This window comes from Vicugna pacos, chromosome 27 (genome assembly GCF_048564905.1).
Source record: "Vicugna pacos chromosome 27, VicPac4, whole genome shotgun sequence".
Classification (NCBI taxonomy): domain Eukaryota; kingdom Metazoa; phylum Chordata; class Mammalia; order Artiodactyla; family Camelidae; genus Vicugna; species Vicugna pacos.
The window spans coordinates 6762771-6782001 of record NC_133013.1 but is presented as its reverse complement, the minus strand read 5'-3'; the positions used below and the strand labels follow the sequence as shown (position 1 = coordinate 6782001).

At 37.4% G+C, this 19231-nt stretch overlaps 1 long non-coding RNA gene across 4 annotated transcripts in view; it reads right to left on the bottom strand.

Annotated features, from left to right (window-relative positions):
• Nucleotides 1-463: 463 nt before the first annotated feature.
• The window catches only part of LOC140689685 (uncharacterized), a 41668-nt gene continuing 22900 nt past the window's right edge, over nt 464-19231 (bottom strand). For 2 of the 4 annotated variants that reach the window (XR_012064718.1, XR_012064719.1), the window contains 2 exons: nt 6605-6710; nt 464-1191 (listed from right to left, as the gene is read on the bottom strand). This is a non-coding gene — a long non-coding RNA (uncharacterized lncRNA). Of the gene's footprint in view, nt 1192-6604; nt 6726-18854; nt 18931-19231 lie in introns of those variants that run through there. The other 2 variants (XR_012064721.1, XR_012064720.1) reach the window with 2 other exon arrangements.

The following is a 19231-nucleotide window of genomic DNA, read 5'->3' as shown; positions in this document are numbered from 1 at the left end:
TCCTCCCCCACGAAGTACAAGTGAACCTTCCATGGAGACTCTTCTTTGTGGGGGAAACATGCTTCTTTTCTGACCCTATGCAGCACTACTATCAAGCACTCATTTGAAATCACATGCCCTTAACCCCACCTCCAGTAACAAAAGATGGAAACACGTGGCTGCTTTGGGTTTTTGTCATCTTAGTGCTATGTCCTGACTATAACCAAAAGGAAATGGCTGCGTCACAGGATGAATGGGATAATAAACATCTGGTGATGTGGCTAGTCATGTGACAAGAAGAGCTCAGGCCGCTGTCCATCCATAAATGGCTGGTAGTATAGTCCAAATCCTTATATCAATATTAACTTTTCAATTTAAATAAAGGTTAAACTTGAATGTGGACATGTTTGTCAGCTATTCTGCAGGAAATCATGTCCAGCACAATTTTATTTTTAACATTTTTTATTGAGTTATAGTCATTTTACAATATTGTGTCAAATTCCACTGTACAGCACAATTTATCAGTTATACATGAACATACATATATTGTCACATATTTTTTCACTGTGAGCTACCATAAGATCTTGTATATATTTCCCTGTGCTATACAGTTTAACCTTGTTTATCTATTCTATATTTTGAAATCCCAGTCTATCCCTTCCCACCCCCCGTCCCCTTGGCAACCACAAGTTTGTATTCTATGTCTATGAATCTATTTCTGTTTTGTATTTATGTCTTTTTTTTTTAGATTCCACATATGAGTGATCTCATATGGTATTTTTCTTTCTCTTTCTGCCTTACTTCACTTAGAATGACATTCTCCAGGAACATCAATGTTGCTGCAAATGACGTTATGTTGTCATTTTTAATGGCTGAATAGTATTCCATTGTATAAATATATCACAGCTTCTTTACCCAGTCATCTATTGATGGACATTTAGGCTGTTTCCATGTCTTGCATATTGTAAATAGTGCTGCTATGAACATTGGGGTGCAGGTGTCATTTTGAAGTAGGGTTCCTTCTGGATATACGCCCAGGAGCAGGTTTCCTGGGTCATATGGTAAATCTATTTCTAGCCTTTTGAGGAATCTCCATACTGTTTTCCACAGTGGCTGCACCAAACTGCATTCCCACCAGCAGTGTAGCCTCTCCAGCATTTGTCATTTGTATGTCCAGCACAATTAACAGTCAGTTGGGGGGATATACAAAGTCTGTAATTTAAATAAAAAATAAACAAAGATTAATTCCATAAACTGCAAAACAAAGTCATGTGTCTATCACCAAGATCAACCCTCACAATGGCTAGAAGGTGCAAAGATGATAAAGAAAATTATAATACAAACTGAAAGCCTGTGATTAGGAAACAGCAGATGGGAAATGGGAAAAACAAAACCCAACTAAGTATATCCAATACTGCATTCCTTACAGTTAGCAGTACAGCTCCACACATGAATTACCTTCTGTTCTATTATATAGGAAGAGCACAACTTTGTGCCTTACCTTGTCTACAAATTACTCTATATAATGTACTACCTGCCAAACACACACCCACAACACCAGCAACAGTAAAAACCACAACATGGGATAAAAAGTCTTGACTGTCAAAATTCTTCTCTGCATTACACTTAAGTGATATTTGTAACAATAACTTGATTATAAGTTAAGCCAAGTATTCATCAGGACATTTGATCTGTTCTTTGCTAAATCTCATAATGGTTCTTCATTCTGGACCTGGATTTTTATTTGGTGTCCATAGGCTGCTATGTTATAGGAATAGATGCCTCTGCATAAACACTTCTCTGATTGCTGCCTTCAGCTTCACCTCCTTGCACTAACTGAAATCTGAAAGCTCTTGGGGCATCGCTGTCTCTGCAGCCCTTTCAGAGGGTGGCTGCTTACCCTTCTCCACCCCACTTACCACTAAGCCTGAAAATGGCATGTACACTCATTGCCCTTCATTGCTATCCCCAGTCGTCTGTCCCTCCACGTCCCTAACAGGGCCCTGCTCCTCTGAAGCACTTGCCGCTGGACTCTACTCCCCCGCCATGTTGCAGTCATCTGCCATCCTTCTGGACCCAGCCTTCTGATCTACCACTCTTCCGGCCACTCTCTCTCCTTCAGTGAATGTTTGGCTTCAGTTTGCTGCCCTTCTCTCCACTGTCTCTCTTGTCTTCCTTCTCCAAAAACTCAATGGAAACTCGATTCCTGGAGATTCACTTCCTTGATGTCCTTACCATCAATCATGTCTCCTTATATCAGGCCCCTCACTCCACGTTCACACCACCAATAACCAAATCATCTCAAAAATATCAACTATATGGTCATGCAATTAGTTGATCCCCCACCAAGGAGCTTAAAAAACTGACCAAATCAGCTTTTCACTGTATCACCCTGTCATATCCTTGTTTCCTTCTCTAAACAACTTGCATTCCATTCTATGCGCCGTTGTAATAACTATTCCCATGTATATACCTGGTCTCCCTGCCCGTCTTTAATTCTGCTATAATTACTTAGCAAAACCATATTCCTGATTAAACAGGACTCTCCCTCCACTCTCTGCTTTTACGCTGATATCATTATAAGTTTGCGTCCACACACCTCAAAGCTTCAGTCTTGCTTAACAGTCCAACTGCAACACCCAACCACCTCACTTCCCTGCTCTCTGGGATGACTCTGCATCTTGCCTTTTACCCTCTGGACCCTAACATCCTCTAGCCCCCTTATTTCTCTCAGCTGTTGATGTCAAGAAGCAGCCAGGAGAAAACCTCCTTCTCTCACAACTAAATCTGTCATCCTACTTGCCTCTAAACTTATACACTCTTCTTTCTTCATGTTTCAATGGATCAATTATTGTCCACACTCCTTTCAAAGGCAAACCCCAACATGCTTATGCTGGATTGTATCCCTGCCTGCCAACTCAAGGACTTCATTCCTCTGGTTTTCAGTTCTTTCCCCTGCATCAGTCTCCCCGCCTTTCCAAATAATTTTCATCAACATAAAATTATGCATATCTACCATTAATTTTTTTTTAAAAAACTGCTCTCTTAATTAGACATCTCTAGCTACTGTTTCATTTCTCTGATGGTCTTTAAAGAAAATCCTTTAAAATTTAACTATACTAGATATTTTACAATCTCCAATTTTCTCTTGAATAAGCATCAATCAGGTTTTTATCTCCATCCTTCTATTGTCTTATATTGGTCTCTAATGACTCCACGTTGTTAATCCAGTGGTCAGCACACCACTGGAATCTGACTTCACCTCTCAGGAGAATTTGGCACAGGGGGGCACTCTCTTTTTCATGAAAACCTTTCCTTAGTAGATCACTTGACACCCCACTTTTGGATTTTCTCCTGCCTCACTTGACTCTCCTTTCAGTCCCCATTGCTGCCCCCTCCTCTGCTTGTTGGCTTCCAAATGTTAGAGTGCTCTGGGAATCAGCCTTCTGTCCTCTTTTCTTCTCTATCTACACTCATCTTTTAAATAATCTTAACCAATCACATGGCTTTTAGTGTCATTTAATAGTATCTATTTTGTATCTCTAGCCCAAACTCTCCACTGAGCATTCAGCTTGCACATATAACTGCCTATATGACATTTTCACTTGAGTAGCAAATAAGCATCTCAAATACAACACACATATACACTCCACCCCCCAACAGATTTCTCATCTCATTTATTGGTACATTGTTCATCTAACTGTACAGTTGTTCTTGGAGCCTCACATATAAACCATTAGCAAAGTCAGTTAGCTGAACATCAAATGTATCTCTGGTCCAACCACTTGTCAACATCTTCATTACAAGCACCTCATTTCAAACCATCATTACTCTTATAGTGAATGCCACCACAGCGACATTTGACCTGGTCAGAACTCCTGACATCTGCAGCTCATTCTCCACACAGAAGTCAGAGCTATCCTTTAAAAATATGTCAGATCACATGACTTCCCCATTTAGAACCCTCCAACGGCTTTCCACCACACTGACAAGGAAATCTGAAGCTCTTCCCATGACCTGCAGTGTCCTACCTGGCCTCACTCTGACTGCGTTTCTAGCATCATGTCCTTCTAGTGACCTCTCACTCACTCAGCGTCACCTCCATGGCATCCTTGCACTTTCTCAAACAGGCTGAGACCGTGTCTGCCTTGAGACTTTGCCTCTGCTATTCCTCCTGCCTGGAAGGTTCTTTCACTTGATCTCTGCACGGCTTGCCTCTGTGCCCAATTTAAGCCTCTGCCCAAATGTCACCATCAGTCAGACCTTTACTGAGCACTCCCTTTGAAATAGCACATACGCATCCTGCTCTTCTCTTCTTACAGCATTTGTCACCAGCTGTCATATTAGTGTGTATTAAGTATTGTGATACTGGGATGCTCCTATGAAGGTGGACATTTAATCCAGAGCCATGAGAGAACTTATCCAATTAGGTATGAGCAAATAAGAAAGATGGTAAGAGGCCAAGAACTAGCATTAAACCCCAAACCATAAAATTGGAGGGGGGAAATGAGGTGTAGGCCAGTTGCTAACGCTAAAGGGTCCAATGTGGCAACAACAATGGTGCCTTGAGGTAGACAAGCAGCATCTGGGCAGTGAAGAGGTTATCAAGAGTTCTAAAATGCCCGAACACCAAGGCATGACCAAGGTTGCTATGTGACTCGACGAATTGTCTAGATTGCTGTCCCCTCTTGAACCGTGTCAGGTCTGCTGATCTGTTTTGTCATCTACTTACAACACTACTCCTACTTTTCGGCTAGAACTTAATATTTGCCTTTGCGCTTCACCCATCCAAAGCCAGAAGAGGGCCTAGGTTAATGAATAAATTTCTGTGAATCAACACATAAAGCTAAGTTAAGGAGTAATGAGTTTTCCATTAGCTTTCCAATTGTCTCTACCATTAGGCTGGCAAAGCCTTAAAAACATCTTTCATTCCTTCATCTCATGAGCCATTTTATTGTCAAGTGTTTATGTTTCCATCTTCTCCATTAACTTATAAACTCAACATGAGTAACCTCCCACACCCTGCTGCAGTGGCTGGCTTATTCTTCTGACTTTCTTCTTTAACTGAATACCACTTCAAATACCCTGACTGTGTGATTACCACCCTCACAGGGGATCCAGGTAGGTCCTTAGGGGGAAAAATGTACATGTGATTAATGTTAGGTTCTGCCCACTGCGTCAGAGAGATTGCAGTCAGATTTTACCATACCGATTATTTCAACAGAGAGAGTTTAATGCAAAAACTGTTAATCAGGTATCAGAAAACTGAAAAGGTGAATCGGAACAGCAAGGTATCACAGAGGTATGAATTACAGGAAGCAACTAGCACTCCCAGGACCGGGAAACAAAGGGAAGAGACTGAAATTATTCAAACTTAGAAGCTTAGGCGAGAAGGCAGAGTTGGAACTCAGTACTTGAAGGAGTGGCTCTGGTGCTAGGAGATAAGGTTTGTTCTGTGAATATTGGAGAAACCGCAAATCAGTCATGAGGCAACGGACTGCTGCCAGCCTCAAGAGCTGGGCTCATCTTGACATGAACGGGAACCGACAGAAAGGGGCAAGTCCCTCCTTCCTGCTCCAGCCTTCCAGTCTCCATCTAGGGATTCATTATAATTATATAATTATTTGTGTATTGTTCATCCTTTTCGTAAGCCTTTGAGTTGCATTACTGTTTGGTCCACCATGAAATCTTTAAGCCTGGCACACAATAAGGATGAATTCCCAAATAAATGAATTAGACCCATTCATTTAACCAACTTTCCTGGGAATGAGAGAATTTGTTGAACATAAGAAAAGACTTTGCTCGAGAAGGTAAGAGTTCTAGGATAAACATCTTCTCCATGATTTTCCTGATGATGCATTAATAGTATGGCTGTAAACAGTGCACTGCCCTGATCATGGTGGATTTATAGATTTCATTTTAACCTAAAGGCAAAATTGTTTCCCTATTTTCTCAATTTTGTTTGAAATCATCCAATGAGCACAAAACTAAATTTTTAAAAATTAAAAAATCCACGAGATCAAAGTATATTATTGTGTGCATGATGAACTTTGAGGACTCACCTTCTAAGACTTATCAATCCCATGAGGGAATTTGCTTTAGGGTAAACTTCCCCGCACTGCTGATGGCAGCCCAGGAGAGCACAGGGGAGACCTCCTAGCTTATTGCTAACACCCCTGTGTTAAAATTTCATCAGAGCCTTCTACCTCTGCCTCTCAAAAGAACTTTTTACTTTTTAGCTTCTTATCTCACCTTCACATTTGTATCTTCATTATAACATTCTGAAATCAGACGGGATACAAAGAGAACAGCATTTCCTCCCTTCTTCCACTGAGCATAGGAAGGATATGTTGGTCCTGAGGGCAGGACCAAGGGCAGAATCAAAGGATACCTGCTAGTGAATCATTTCCATGGGAAGAAGCAGCCTAGCATGTGCGCACCATTGTCTATCACCTTCTCCCTTTAAGCCTAATTATACCAAAGAAAAGGGAAATGTTGTGGCCAAGTCACACAGTGCAATTGGGAAAAGTCTTATTCATAGATGATGTAAATACCTAACACAGGAGGACATTGATAAAGTTCAAAATAATGAAAGGAAAAGACAATTTAAAACTAAATGACTCACCTTAAAAAAAATATGTGGTCAGATTTCCAAATGGCCCACTCTGCTTCTACTTCTCTGTTTTTCCCAAATGCCATTTTCCTCAAGTAAGTCAACTCCATGCGATAAGCTTTAAAAAAGAGACCTGTGTTATGTACAAAGGCATTAAACATAATTTGAAATTTAAAGTGTGTTCCAAAGAAATTGCAGCAATTAGATTGTGTTCAACATTTACTGCTGTTATTCAGTCTATTTACATATAGCAATAAAGGATGGTTATGCCATTAAATTACATGACTTTTTCAAAGTTGCTCTTCAGTTATGATAAAATTAAGCTTTTGCATCCTATTTATAAACATGGAACGTAGCCAGTACCTGGCTGATACCACTCTGCTATAACCAAGTTTGATTTTCAGTAGTTTCCCCGAGGCTTTGGTCATTTACGGATATTGGCTAACAAACTTGTGTGTTTGTGTGTGTGTGTGTCTGTAAGCTGTGTTAAAATTATGTTTAAGGAAGGAAGAGGGGGAACCATATAACTCCTTGAAAAATGCAAGAAACGGAAGGGCACTGAACAGCTGTGTAAAATACAAATCAGGTTTGAGAAAATCGCAATTTGAAATTAGCCACACGGCAAATGTAGATGGGTGTTCTCAGAAGACAGCACTGGTTTTCCCTAGTTTAAGGGCTTTTTGTTTTTAATATTACAGAATTTATAACTTATAAAAGATCTTAATTCTCAGTGATTTCTAAAGAATTTTTAGATCATCTATAACCCTCAAAAAACCTTGAGTCCTTGTTCCAGGATAATGTTGTGTGATGAGAAAGCAGAATTTTATGTATTTGCCCCAAGATGACTTCTTGTCTGGGATGTCTGCCCATCAATGCTGCACAAATCCACTGGAATAAACAGTAAGTTCTTCTCTCCACTTAGACTATAATCCCATTGGGAGTAATTTCTCTTAACTCCAAATTTCTTTCTTGACCAATTAAAAAGCCCAGAGAGTAAATAGGGATCAATAAAACTAAAATCAAACTGTAACTTGTATTATTTACCAAGATGAGTAAATTTGAGAGAAAACCAGTCAGCGAATCATGTAGAACTTGTAATGTTACTTCTTTCACTCTTGCGATTTAGCGAATTTACTTCCACATCCACACAGCACACGTTAGAGTGTTGGCAACATTCTGGTGAAATTGCAAAGCGCATATAGCCAACTTGGAAAACTCAGGCCTAAAAGACTGGCTTGGGTTCAGTTAGGAATCTGGAGGTAATCCTCTCTAGAGCAAGTTAGTGGCTTAGCATATAAAAAAGGTAATGTATTGGGGTCCATGATTATCACCAGTGAGATAAAAGTGCATTTTAGTTTATGTCACTCATCGAGGTGATACGAACCAAGAGCACCTGTTTCCAGTTGAAACCCGCTGAACTAATTTCTGTTTGCAAAATGAATTGAAAAAGTGAAGAAGGTCTGCAGCAGATTAAAAGACAGAGCCTGCCTGTCCTGCCCGAGGTGGGAGTTGAGTACCATACGTTAAGAAAATGCCAATTAAGAGGAGGAACAGTCTTGTGCTCTGGTGGCAGCCAGAGGGTTGCGGCCAAAATTCCGTCAGTGCCCCAACCTGCAGTCTGTTCCCTGACCAGAAGTGGGACATGATCATGTTGATGGGAACCCTAGGGAAGCCATCCCAAAATTAAGGAAATCCAGGCTCTCAGTCACAGCACCAGTCTTACTGGGAGAGCAGAGCTGAAACACATAAAGGTGCAGACTTTGAGCAAAAATGGTGACCAAATGTCCAGACAGGCAATTTGATCACCGATCTCATCAGGCAGCTGGAATACATTTTATAATAATAAGTGTCTTGCAAATCTCATTACCAAAACCTAACAAAGTACAGAACTATTACAGAAAATTGGCTTCTTATCCTTGAATATTTACAAAGGTCCCATTTTCTCTTACGAGATCTTAATGCAGTTTAAGTGTACCGACTCCTAAACCAAGGTAGAATTTAACAGAAAAATTTATCATTTTAAGCTAATCAAATATTTGTGTAAAGATCAGGAAAACACAAGCATAACAAAAAGTGTTTCTAGCGCTCTACCTAATTAGGTATATCTCAAATACTGTGGTTTTACAAAAAAAAAAAAAGTTTAGTGAACTCTATAGAATCACAATTTAAATTGTGAGGTTTTTATATTCTTTCATTATTACAAAAATTGGTAATCTGGTGTCAAGAATGTTTCTTACTACATCTAAATTCCCTTTAGAGTTTCTACCTACTTGTTACTTAAAAACTGTATTATTGAAACCTTCCCCTATTTTTACTGATGATCCTGTGCTGCTTTATATTTTTTATAAATCTTCAGTGTGGAGATATTCCATTTATATTCCTTGGTTTTAAAAATTCATGAAAGTATGCTTGACCTTGTGATCTGGGTCTGCAGTTTATAAACATTTATTCACTGTTTTGTTTGTTTCCATTTGTGTTATTGTTCATCTTGTTGCTTCTGGAAACTTCTGTTATTGGGTATAAGGATAAAGTTAAATAACTTGAAAAATTTTGTGTTAGTAACTATTTTTTTTCTTTGTTGCTTGGTATGTCAGGGGAAGGTTCACATTTTCAAATGTTTGCATTCCCCATAGCACTTACCATAGCATTAGGTGCTAGAACACATCTCTCCATTCTATCTGCTACTATCCCCTTCAAACCAGCATCATCTCTCATCTTGATTAATACAGAAGCCTCCAACTGCTCTGTGCAATGTACACATTTCTACGTTCATCTTGCTTGATGATGTGTCATTGCAGACATCTCCTCTGGTATTACTTTAAGAGATGGTCTCAGCTTTGTTTACACATCTCCAGTAAAAGAGAGTTCAGTGCCATACATTTAGCTGCCATTTATTTTTCACTCAAACCTGTTTCAAAAATTTAGTGAAACCTGCCTCCCAGTAATTTTGTGTATTAATTTTAGTTCTTCTCAGTGGAGTTACACAGATTAAAGTTATTTTTACTATTTTATATCTATAAAAACTCTGCTTTCTGGCAACTCTTCAATGTTTTAGTTCTCCTAGATATTGCTGTATGGCCTAGTTTTCAGACCCATTAGCAATTCTTTCTCCTCTTCTAAGCACATTTCACTTGCCAACATCTCAATTAACAAATGACAACTAAAGAGGCAACTTCTGGAATGACAATGTGAGAAGCTCTGGACCTTCTCCCCAGGGAAACAATCATTAAGAGGTGAAAAGTATTAAACAGCACATGCAACTAAGGCCTCTGTAAATTGTCCTATGGGCGCACGGATATATTTATTCAAGAAAATTCACTAAATCTCAGTAAAAAGATAAAGAATTTGTGACATTTAACCCACAGTCCACTCCCTCCCCTTCTCTCCAGCTCAGCACAGTTAAAACTCTCCCCCTAAAAGTGCAGCTCAGAACACAGGACTCCTCCATCTCTAGCTCCCAGTCTAGGGCTGTAGTTCCTCCCTATGAGGGGCAGGCCACCAACATTTATGACACACACCCAGCTCTGCATTGCAGAAGCTTTACTCTGGGCAAGAGCAGCTGAGAAGCCTGGGGCTCTTTCCTTACTTAGTCCCCTATTATAGGGCAGGACTAGGCCAAGGGTGACAGACCAAGACTAACTGCCTTTGCCCAGCACCCTGCCTCTAAAGCTGAGGTGGTATTCTAAGAGAAGAGGGTAACTGTCCTTCTGGTATTTCCCTGAAGTTTCAGGCTATTTCTATTATCCTGCAATATGATTCATCTGAACCTGGTGAAACAAATTCATTTAACAGTTAAAATTAAAAACCGTCTCTTGTGCTTTAAATGTCTCCTAAATATTTGTTTTTCTAGTTGACACATCATTTTTTGACCTAAACAAGTAAACTTTAAACGTGCACTTCTCATATTTTTCATGCATATTTAATCAACCTAAGTGATTTTTTCATCTGCTTTATCTCCTCTCCACTCCCAGTGCAAGCATTATTGTTCTGATGCTCACTGTCTCTTATCAGGACAATTAAAATAAACCTTTAACTTCTATTTATGAGCTAATCAATAGCAAATATTTTTGCCAAATTAATCTTCCAGAGTTCCTCAGAAGTTACTTTCCCACTAAGAAATCTTCAAAGTTTCCTCACTGCCTAAAGAACAAAATCCTTACCCTCACTTTCTCCCTCCCTATCATGTTGCCTAAACTTTCTTCTCCAGTCTAATTCCCCACTGCTCAGAGTTATAAAAGATCACTACAAATGAGATTATTTTTATACTGAGGACAGTATCTTAAAGGTTTAAAGAAAAAAAAATCAGTTTAGTTCGACTAACCTGTCTGTGCTAAATATTCATCACCCTATTATTTCAATAGCTAGATAAGAAATTGTCAAAATCATACTGCCATTATAAATAAATACAATATGAATGGAGTTACAATAAGCTAATTTAGTTTTTTAAAAAAGTAAAATTAAAAATAAAACAGCCCTTTGAGCTCATTCAATTTGATTTGCTGTAATTTCAAGGCCTTAATTTTCTTCCTCTTTAACATGAAAGTGTTTGTAATGAAAATTTCAGACATCCTTCAAGCTGTCCATCATTCAAAGTAGTTGTATGATAAAGTAAATTAATTAATATAATAGTATTATATAATAGCTAGTATATATTGAGTCCTGAAAATATACCAAAGCCTATGATAACTGCTTTATGTGCTGTATCTCATTTAATCCTTTCAACAAATTTATGAGATATTTTGATTTCCATTCATGATATAAAGGGGAAAAAAGCACAGGAAGTTTAAGTAACTTTTCAAACAGTCTAATGAGAAACTCAGGGTCCTGAACAATAGACTATGTTTCTTTGTGAAAGCACCATGCTTAGAAAATCTTCATAAATTATGTGTAAGCAATTATTTGTACACAGAATACCACATGTGATATCTACGATGGTCCATGGAAGGGGGAAGATTGTGCTTTATGACTAATAAGGAAAGTGTGTGGTGACATGGAACGTACACAGTCAGAAAAACTTAGGTTTGAAACCCAGTTCTGCCATTTACCAGCCACATGATCTTTGGTTAGTAACTCCAGAGAAATCAGTTACCTTACCTCTCTGAGTCATGTTTCCTTAACCAAAAAATGAGAATAATACTGTTTACTGTATTAGTTTGCTAGAGCTGCCATAATGAAATGCCTCAGACTGAACAGTGGCTTAAACAACAAAAATATTTTTTCTTACAATTCTAGACACCAGAAGTCCAAGATCAAGGTATCAGCAGGTTTGGTTTCTTCTGAGATCTCTTTGCTTGGCTTGCAGATGGCTACCTTCTCATTATGTCTACACATCAGTAAAGCTAGTATAATTTGGGTAGCTATTACCTTTTCCTATCTGTATAAATTGTATATATTTCAGTTGTTGATGTGATAAGAAAAGCTTAACATATGAACAAGCTCTGATTCTTACAAAGACCAGTACTGTTTAAATTCAGCTACTTAAAGTTATCTTTCATTTTGTTAAAGGACTTCTAAGGAAAGAAATAGAAAATAAACATCTTTACAGAAGGTAAGTGCTTAATTCCACATGCACTTCAAATAATAGTATATCCAGCTCAATAGGACTTTAGAAACTATATGAAACACACTGATTTTACAAATGAGGAAAGTGAGCCTGACACTGGTAAAGTGACTTGTCCAAGTCACACATAATGTTAGTTCCTGGCAGAGCATGTGCTGATCCCCAGTTCTTTGTTCTTTCCCCTATTCCACATTGTCTACTGTGTTTTTTCCAGGATCAAGGGCTTAACAGTTTCCTGGAGTGATTTGTTTGTTTTAGAATTAACACTTACTTCATGTCTAGAGAGATTCACAAGTAGCTGCCTTCCTAATTGGCTTCTTATTTCAACCTAAGTTCACTTTCGCTAAAACTGAATTTTAAAAAACCTGTGACTTCATCTTGTAATTTTTAAATCCTCACAAGTATCTGCTGCAGACAAAAACCTCACCCCTCAAATACTATACATTTCCCTAGTTGAAACATACATTAAAATATGTATTAATCTAACAACCAAGATTCATTATATCACAAATGGTCTAGTACATGCACATATTTTTCTAATACTATGAGTTTCTCAAGTGTTGCTTGATCAAACAGTAGGTCTCAAATCACTTTCCAAAATGCTTCAAGATCATGTGCATACTTGTCCTAACAGTACTAAACAAAATGAAAAGCAATTCAATTATAATTCTCTGGGGCCACCTTGATCTAAGAAAAACACCTTCAGAGAGCCATGCACTGTAATAACCTTCTTCCAAAGTTCTTCCAATGAGGAATTAACTTAGAAGTAATGTCACCTTTCTGGTGAAGCTATTGATAAGATGCAGTCACACTTCCTCCCTTACAGGCTGTATGTCCAACACAGAGTCCTTGAAATGTGAATTCCAACAGGCCTTGAAATGTGGATGCAAGCATGAAATTTTTATCTAATCTGATTTGGAGAAAGCAGGAGTAACAGGAAGAACAAAGACTTTGGATTTAAAGAGAGTAGTATTCAAAGAGACTCTACTATGTCCCAATTATGTGAACTTATCTGTAAAAATAGAGAGAATGCGACCTACTTGGTTTGTTGTAAAGGTGAAATAAGATAATGTTTAAAAAACATGTAAGCCTAGTGCTTGACATGAAATAGGCATTCTTTCATGGGAGTAATTATTGACAAAATAACGAGAAGAAGGATGATGATGATCCTTTGCTTTCCAAACAGATTGCATTGTGTGGTGGTCCTGAAGGAACTTTTTATCGCTGAAATCAGAAAAACTCAAGCCCCCAACCTGGACCCTTCATTCTCTAAGAAGCTATTTTAAAGAAGTAATGGAATGCAATGTTCGGTCCACATTTCATCTATTCACTCTTGCATCTGAAACTGGCCAAAGAGACTTCAAGTAAGTTCAAGGTGTTTCTTTGCTGGAAGATAGTATTTTGCTCAAAGTGCTCAATAAGAGATCGAGGCCCAGTAGCGTGCAAAACAAAAAGGATAGAAACAAGATTTGATGCCGGGGCACACAGTATGGGGGACTGCCCGTGACAGACGGCGAAAAACATTCACCTCTTGCAGACTGTAGGTCTTCTCAGGCAGAAGCTGAGAGAGTGGACCATCAACACTGCTGGTTATATAGCATGTCTTTTCTCTGTCCCTCTTGCCCATACAGCACACTAGCTTTTGGGGATCTTTGGGAATCAAAAAACCCAATAGTTGAAAACTGAACCTTACAATGCAATCAAAAGCTTTGCTTAAGCTACATAACATTTTAGAATCTGTTTTTCCCAGCAGCACAAAGAGGATATTATGTAAAATGCCCAGTGGGACAAGGTGGGTGCTGAGTAAATACTTATTAGCAGCATTATCACCACCCACACAGAGCATTTTTGTTAGGATTATGTTAAAAATATCATGAAAGTACTTAACAAAACCTAACATAGTGGGCAAAATTAACTATTTCAATTTTTGTAATAACTTAGTGGTTAAGTCTTAAAAGCTGCTTACTAAAAGTAGGGTTGCTTGCTGAATTAAAAATAACTTTGTGCATGCAGCCACTATGGAAAACAGTGTGGAGATTCCTCAAAAGACTAGGAATAGACTTACCATATGACCCAGGAATCCCACTCCTGGGCTTGTACCCAGAAGGAAATCTACTTCAGGATGACACCTGCACCCCAATGTTCATAGCAGCACTATTTACAATAGCCAAAACATGGAAACAACCTAAATGTCCATCAACAGGTGACTGGATAAAGAAGATGTGGTATATTTATACAATGGAATACTACTCAGCCATAAAAACCGACAACATAATGCCATTTGCAGCAACATGGATGATCCTAGAGAATGTCATTCTAAGTGAAGTAAGCCAGAAAGAGAAAGAAAAATACCATATGAGATCGCTCATATGTGGAATCTAAAAAACAAAAACAAACAAAAACAAAGCATAAATACAGGACAGAAATAGACTCATGGACAGAGAATACAGACTTGTGGTTATGGGTGGGAAGGGATAGACTGGGATTTCAAAATTGTAGAATAGATAAACAAGATTACACTGTATAGCACAGGGAAATATACACAAAATGTTATGATAAATCACAGAGAAAAAAATGTGACAATGAGTGTGTATATGTCCATGAATGACTGAAAAATTGTGCTGAACATGCTGAACACTGGAATTTGACACAACACTGTAAAATGATTATGAATCAATAAAAAAATAAAATAAAATAAAATAAAAAATAACTTTGTGCAATACAAATCTCTAAGTTGCAGAATGAATTTCTTGGAGTGCTGCCATAATGAACATGGCTGAATAAATTGGCTCTGGGGATATCAAGAAGTCTCTCTGAGTGGTATAAGAATCAACTATGTTGATCTAAGTCTTGAAACAGTCCTTGTAAATTGATTGTGTGTGTGATCAACTTATTGTGGTGTTATCAAGATGATTTAATGTACACAGAGGAAATGTAACTTCATGGTAATACTGGAATTACTCAGTATGAATTTGTTTACACATACAGCAAATGTTTTTTTCTCTCTGAAGACAGAATTTTAAAACATTAATTTATTATTATGAATAGAAAAAAATTCAATGCCATAAAATTCTAATAAAGTTACCCAATTTGGAATAAATTTTATCTTGAAATTACAAAGGAAGAGGCATTTTTCACACTTGTGAGGAAATGCATGCTTTTATTACTTTCAAAGTAGAGCCAAAAATGAACAGTGGCAGAAAGTAATGATCTAATTTTTTGTGTTATTTTTTGCTTCCAAAACCATATCTTACTGAGGTGTTGTTAAGGTTAGTTTGGGGAAAGTCACAGGATGATCTTCTGGAAGAAAGAGGACTGTGTCCTTCGATCCAAGTCAGCCCCTGTCATAGTTGGTCAGCAACAAGTAATTCAGGTCTAACTGAGAAAATACCAAGTACCAGGCTACCTCACACAAGAAAAAGCAATCGTAAAGCATACAATTGCAAAGAGAAGGTAACAGAGGATTTACAATATGCTGCTTTTTAAAATAGGATCTTACATAAAAGTTCATATTTATATAATTTATTTATACATGTACTTTATATAAATTTATCTATTCTGTAAATTTAATGTATGCTTAAAAAAAGCATTTCATGTGTTTATAGTTGTTCTGTAAATGTTTAAGCATTGTATAAAATTTAATGTATTTACATGTCCTATTAATTTCTGCATATCAATATGTACTATTTAAATTTATGTGGGTGCATATGTATATAAATAAACAACGGTATCCCATAGACTTCTGAAGATGTCCCAGCTCTTCTTTTCAGACATTTTTAGTACCTATGCCATTGATATGGACATTTAGATGTAAAGAGAGCAAAGCTTCACACATACTTTTGTTTTTTAACTTTTCCTTTTAGAAAGGACCCTTTCTATATTCTAACAGAGTTTCCCACCAAAAGGCCATCAACTATCTCAGACATAAAGCCCACCCATCACCCTTCTCCAGGCTCATTTATGCCTCCTCTGACTTGAAAGGCTGAGAGGGGAAGGATCATAATTAGAAGATATGTCTGGTTGGCAAAGTGTATTCTCAGACCCTATGATCAAATGTATTAAAGGCAAGCAAGATATGAAAGCAATTCTCTACCTGAAAGAGCTGGGAAATTCGCTCTGGATGATCCTCTTTGCCATCCGACTTGGTGTCAGTGAGAGAGCTCCCCTCTTTCTGCTCATTACTAACTCTTGCTTTGAATGCAAATAACAGTCACCCCCACATAAACTATTAACTCACTAAGTCTTTTTCTCCTCCAGGACACTTGACCTGACAGATTTAAGTGACTAGATTTTGTGAAAAAATGCTTTAAATGAAGGGCAAATTTATCTATAATCCTTAACTGAAAAGTAAATTTTGTGACTAATTCTTCGGTGGTTAATGTCAGCAGTTTCACCTTGAGTGAGAAATGCATCAGACAGCTCAGTTCCTTAGGCCCCACAATTCTTCAGTTCTATTCAGTATAATAGAATAGAATAGGCCTTGTCCATTGCATGGATTTTTCCCAACCTAAAAATTAGACCATTTCTTTTCTTTTCTTTTCTTTTCTTTTTTAAGATCTCTACCATGGCATCTGTCCAATAAATTCTATCTAATTTTAGTCTAAAACTTTCATAGTTTTTTTTTTTCAGGTAACTTACAAGAACTCACCATTTACTTTTCTGACCTGGCATAATAAATTGATATTGCAATTCCAGCGTAGATATTGATTTATTTCACCTTAGCTGTCCTTTATTTTCATCCTAATTGCTCTGACCACAATTAGATGTGAATGATAGGATACTGACATTCAAAATCACACAGTTGTATGGTCTTAATCCTTTCATACATGATCTGATAGAGTTATAACCAACATTGTATTTTTAAATAAAAGGATAAGATTATAGAAGAATGTGTGGAGGATCACTTTACATATCCTAACTCTGAACTCCTTAAGTGTGGGGCCTATTCCTCTCTGCTTCTGCTTCATAAGGCCCTCAACACAGCTGGTTCTCAGTTAGAGACTGTGGAACTGGTTGAGTTATTTGAAGCTGTGAATCACTTGATTGCTATTATCCATAGTTTTCAACATTTACAATTAATAAAATACATGTACTAAGATATTTGAAAATCATGATGCTGGCTCACATAAAATGAAAGAAGTTTGTAACTGGAAAAAATGGGGGATTCCTTCATCTAGACAAAATACGAACTGGTATCTTAACGTTAACTCAAAGAAGTAAGTAACAGCTGACCACAACAGTTTGTTAGCAGAAAAATAAGGACTAGAAGCCAGGGTTGCTAGTGTACAATCTCCTACAATTTCCACCATCATGTTTCTTCCCCCATGCTAGTCTTACTTCCTTACCTGCACCAAGAGCATTCAATCCCAGTAAGACTTAACAGTGACAATAACAGTAACAACAGACTAATATTTATCAAATACTACTATATACTAGACAACATTTCATGTTTTGCATTTATATATGTCCTCATGTAATCATATAATAAGCACAAGTGAGGCACATTTATCCCAATTTTACTGATGAGGAAACTCAGGCTGAAAAAGTTTAAGAAATTTACTCAAGGTCACACACCAAGAAAATGCCAGTTAACTGTGTTTAGGGAACAATCTGTGTCTCTCATCATTTTATTATCATTGCCATTCCTTTCTAATGAAAACATTTTTTATTTTTCATCTGCAGTAGCTAATATACCGTCTATAAGACTGTATCTTAATTACTTCTCAAGAATTATATTATTTCAATCAGCAAATAATATCTTGATTCCCTTGGAATCATTTCCAAATTCAAAGGACAGAAAATTTAAAATCATAAACCAACTTTGTTAAGAGAATTTTTTTCACTTTAACATATTATTTACATGCCCAAAAGAATTCAGTATTGTGCCACAAAAGGTATTTGCATACTAGAAACAAAGATACAAACTGTTTCAGAGAGTACTGATGCCTGTTTTATTATATTTGATCCTGAAACAAAAATTAGTTCTCCTAAAAGTCATAACAATGACAATAATAACTAACAGTAATGCTAATCTCATTTCCTTGGGAATGCCATTCAGTAGAGCAAGATTCATTTTCTTGTGGCTATGAATTCACATTTATTTTAAGACACAAATAAATCAAGCCACAAAATAGTCAGAGGCAGAAGACTGTGGCAACTCCTCCAAGTTAGTGGGGGATAAGCCTCAGGATTACCACTTGATGCTTAAGGTAATTAGTGAGTGAATATTACGAGCTGTAGACTAGTGTCTGGACATAAAAATTTTAAAAGATGGTGATCCTTGAACTGATATTGACTTGCACCACTTAATAAAGGCTGCTTATTATGTGCTACCGGACACTTTCTTGAATCATTCAATTTTACTCTATCTTTGCCTAGACTGGTTATAAGCAAATGTGGTTGTCACCTTTAAAATTTGGACTTTTACACTGACAGCTTATATTAAAAAGTACTATCTTATGAAGCTTTCTAAAATTGCCCATAAATATTCATTTGCATACATTAAGTAAAAATATATCCTGCTAATTGCTCATGACAAAAAGTGCCTCAGAAAACAAAGGGGACTGGAGACATTTAGACAAAAACAACCATATACCCTCAGCTTTCAAATGTAGTTTAGAGGTCACTGAGTCCAATCCCTATCTGGTAACTGATCCCTTCCATACTAACACTATTTGAGTATTTCTAGCTAGGAGGAGTCACCTGGTTCCTTTAATTCTTCATTAGCCCTAATTATTAGAAAGTTCTTCCTCATTATTGTTGAGAAACCTTAGGAAAATCCTCTTCATTAGGCATGAGATAATCTGGTAGCAAGTAACAGTTTTCTGTTCTCATAGCACCAGACCATTATTACCTATGAGTTTTAAACAAGTCACAAAGATGTATGTGCCCCTCCTCAGTGTGTAGGCTACACACAGAAAAGTAGAGAGAGGAAGGCAGATGTCTGAAAATCTCATGCTTTCGATGAGGCCCCTTTATTCAGATTTCATATGTGCTTTACTTTTAACTTCAACATCTCAAATGGTGAATGGGAGCAGGGCTTATTAGATGTGCTACATGGGCCCAACTCTGCCCAGATT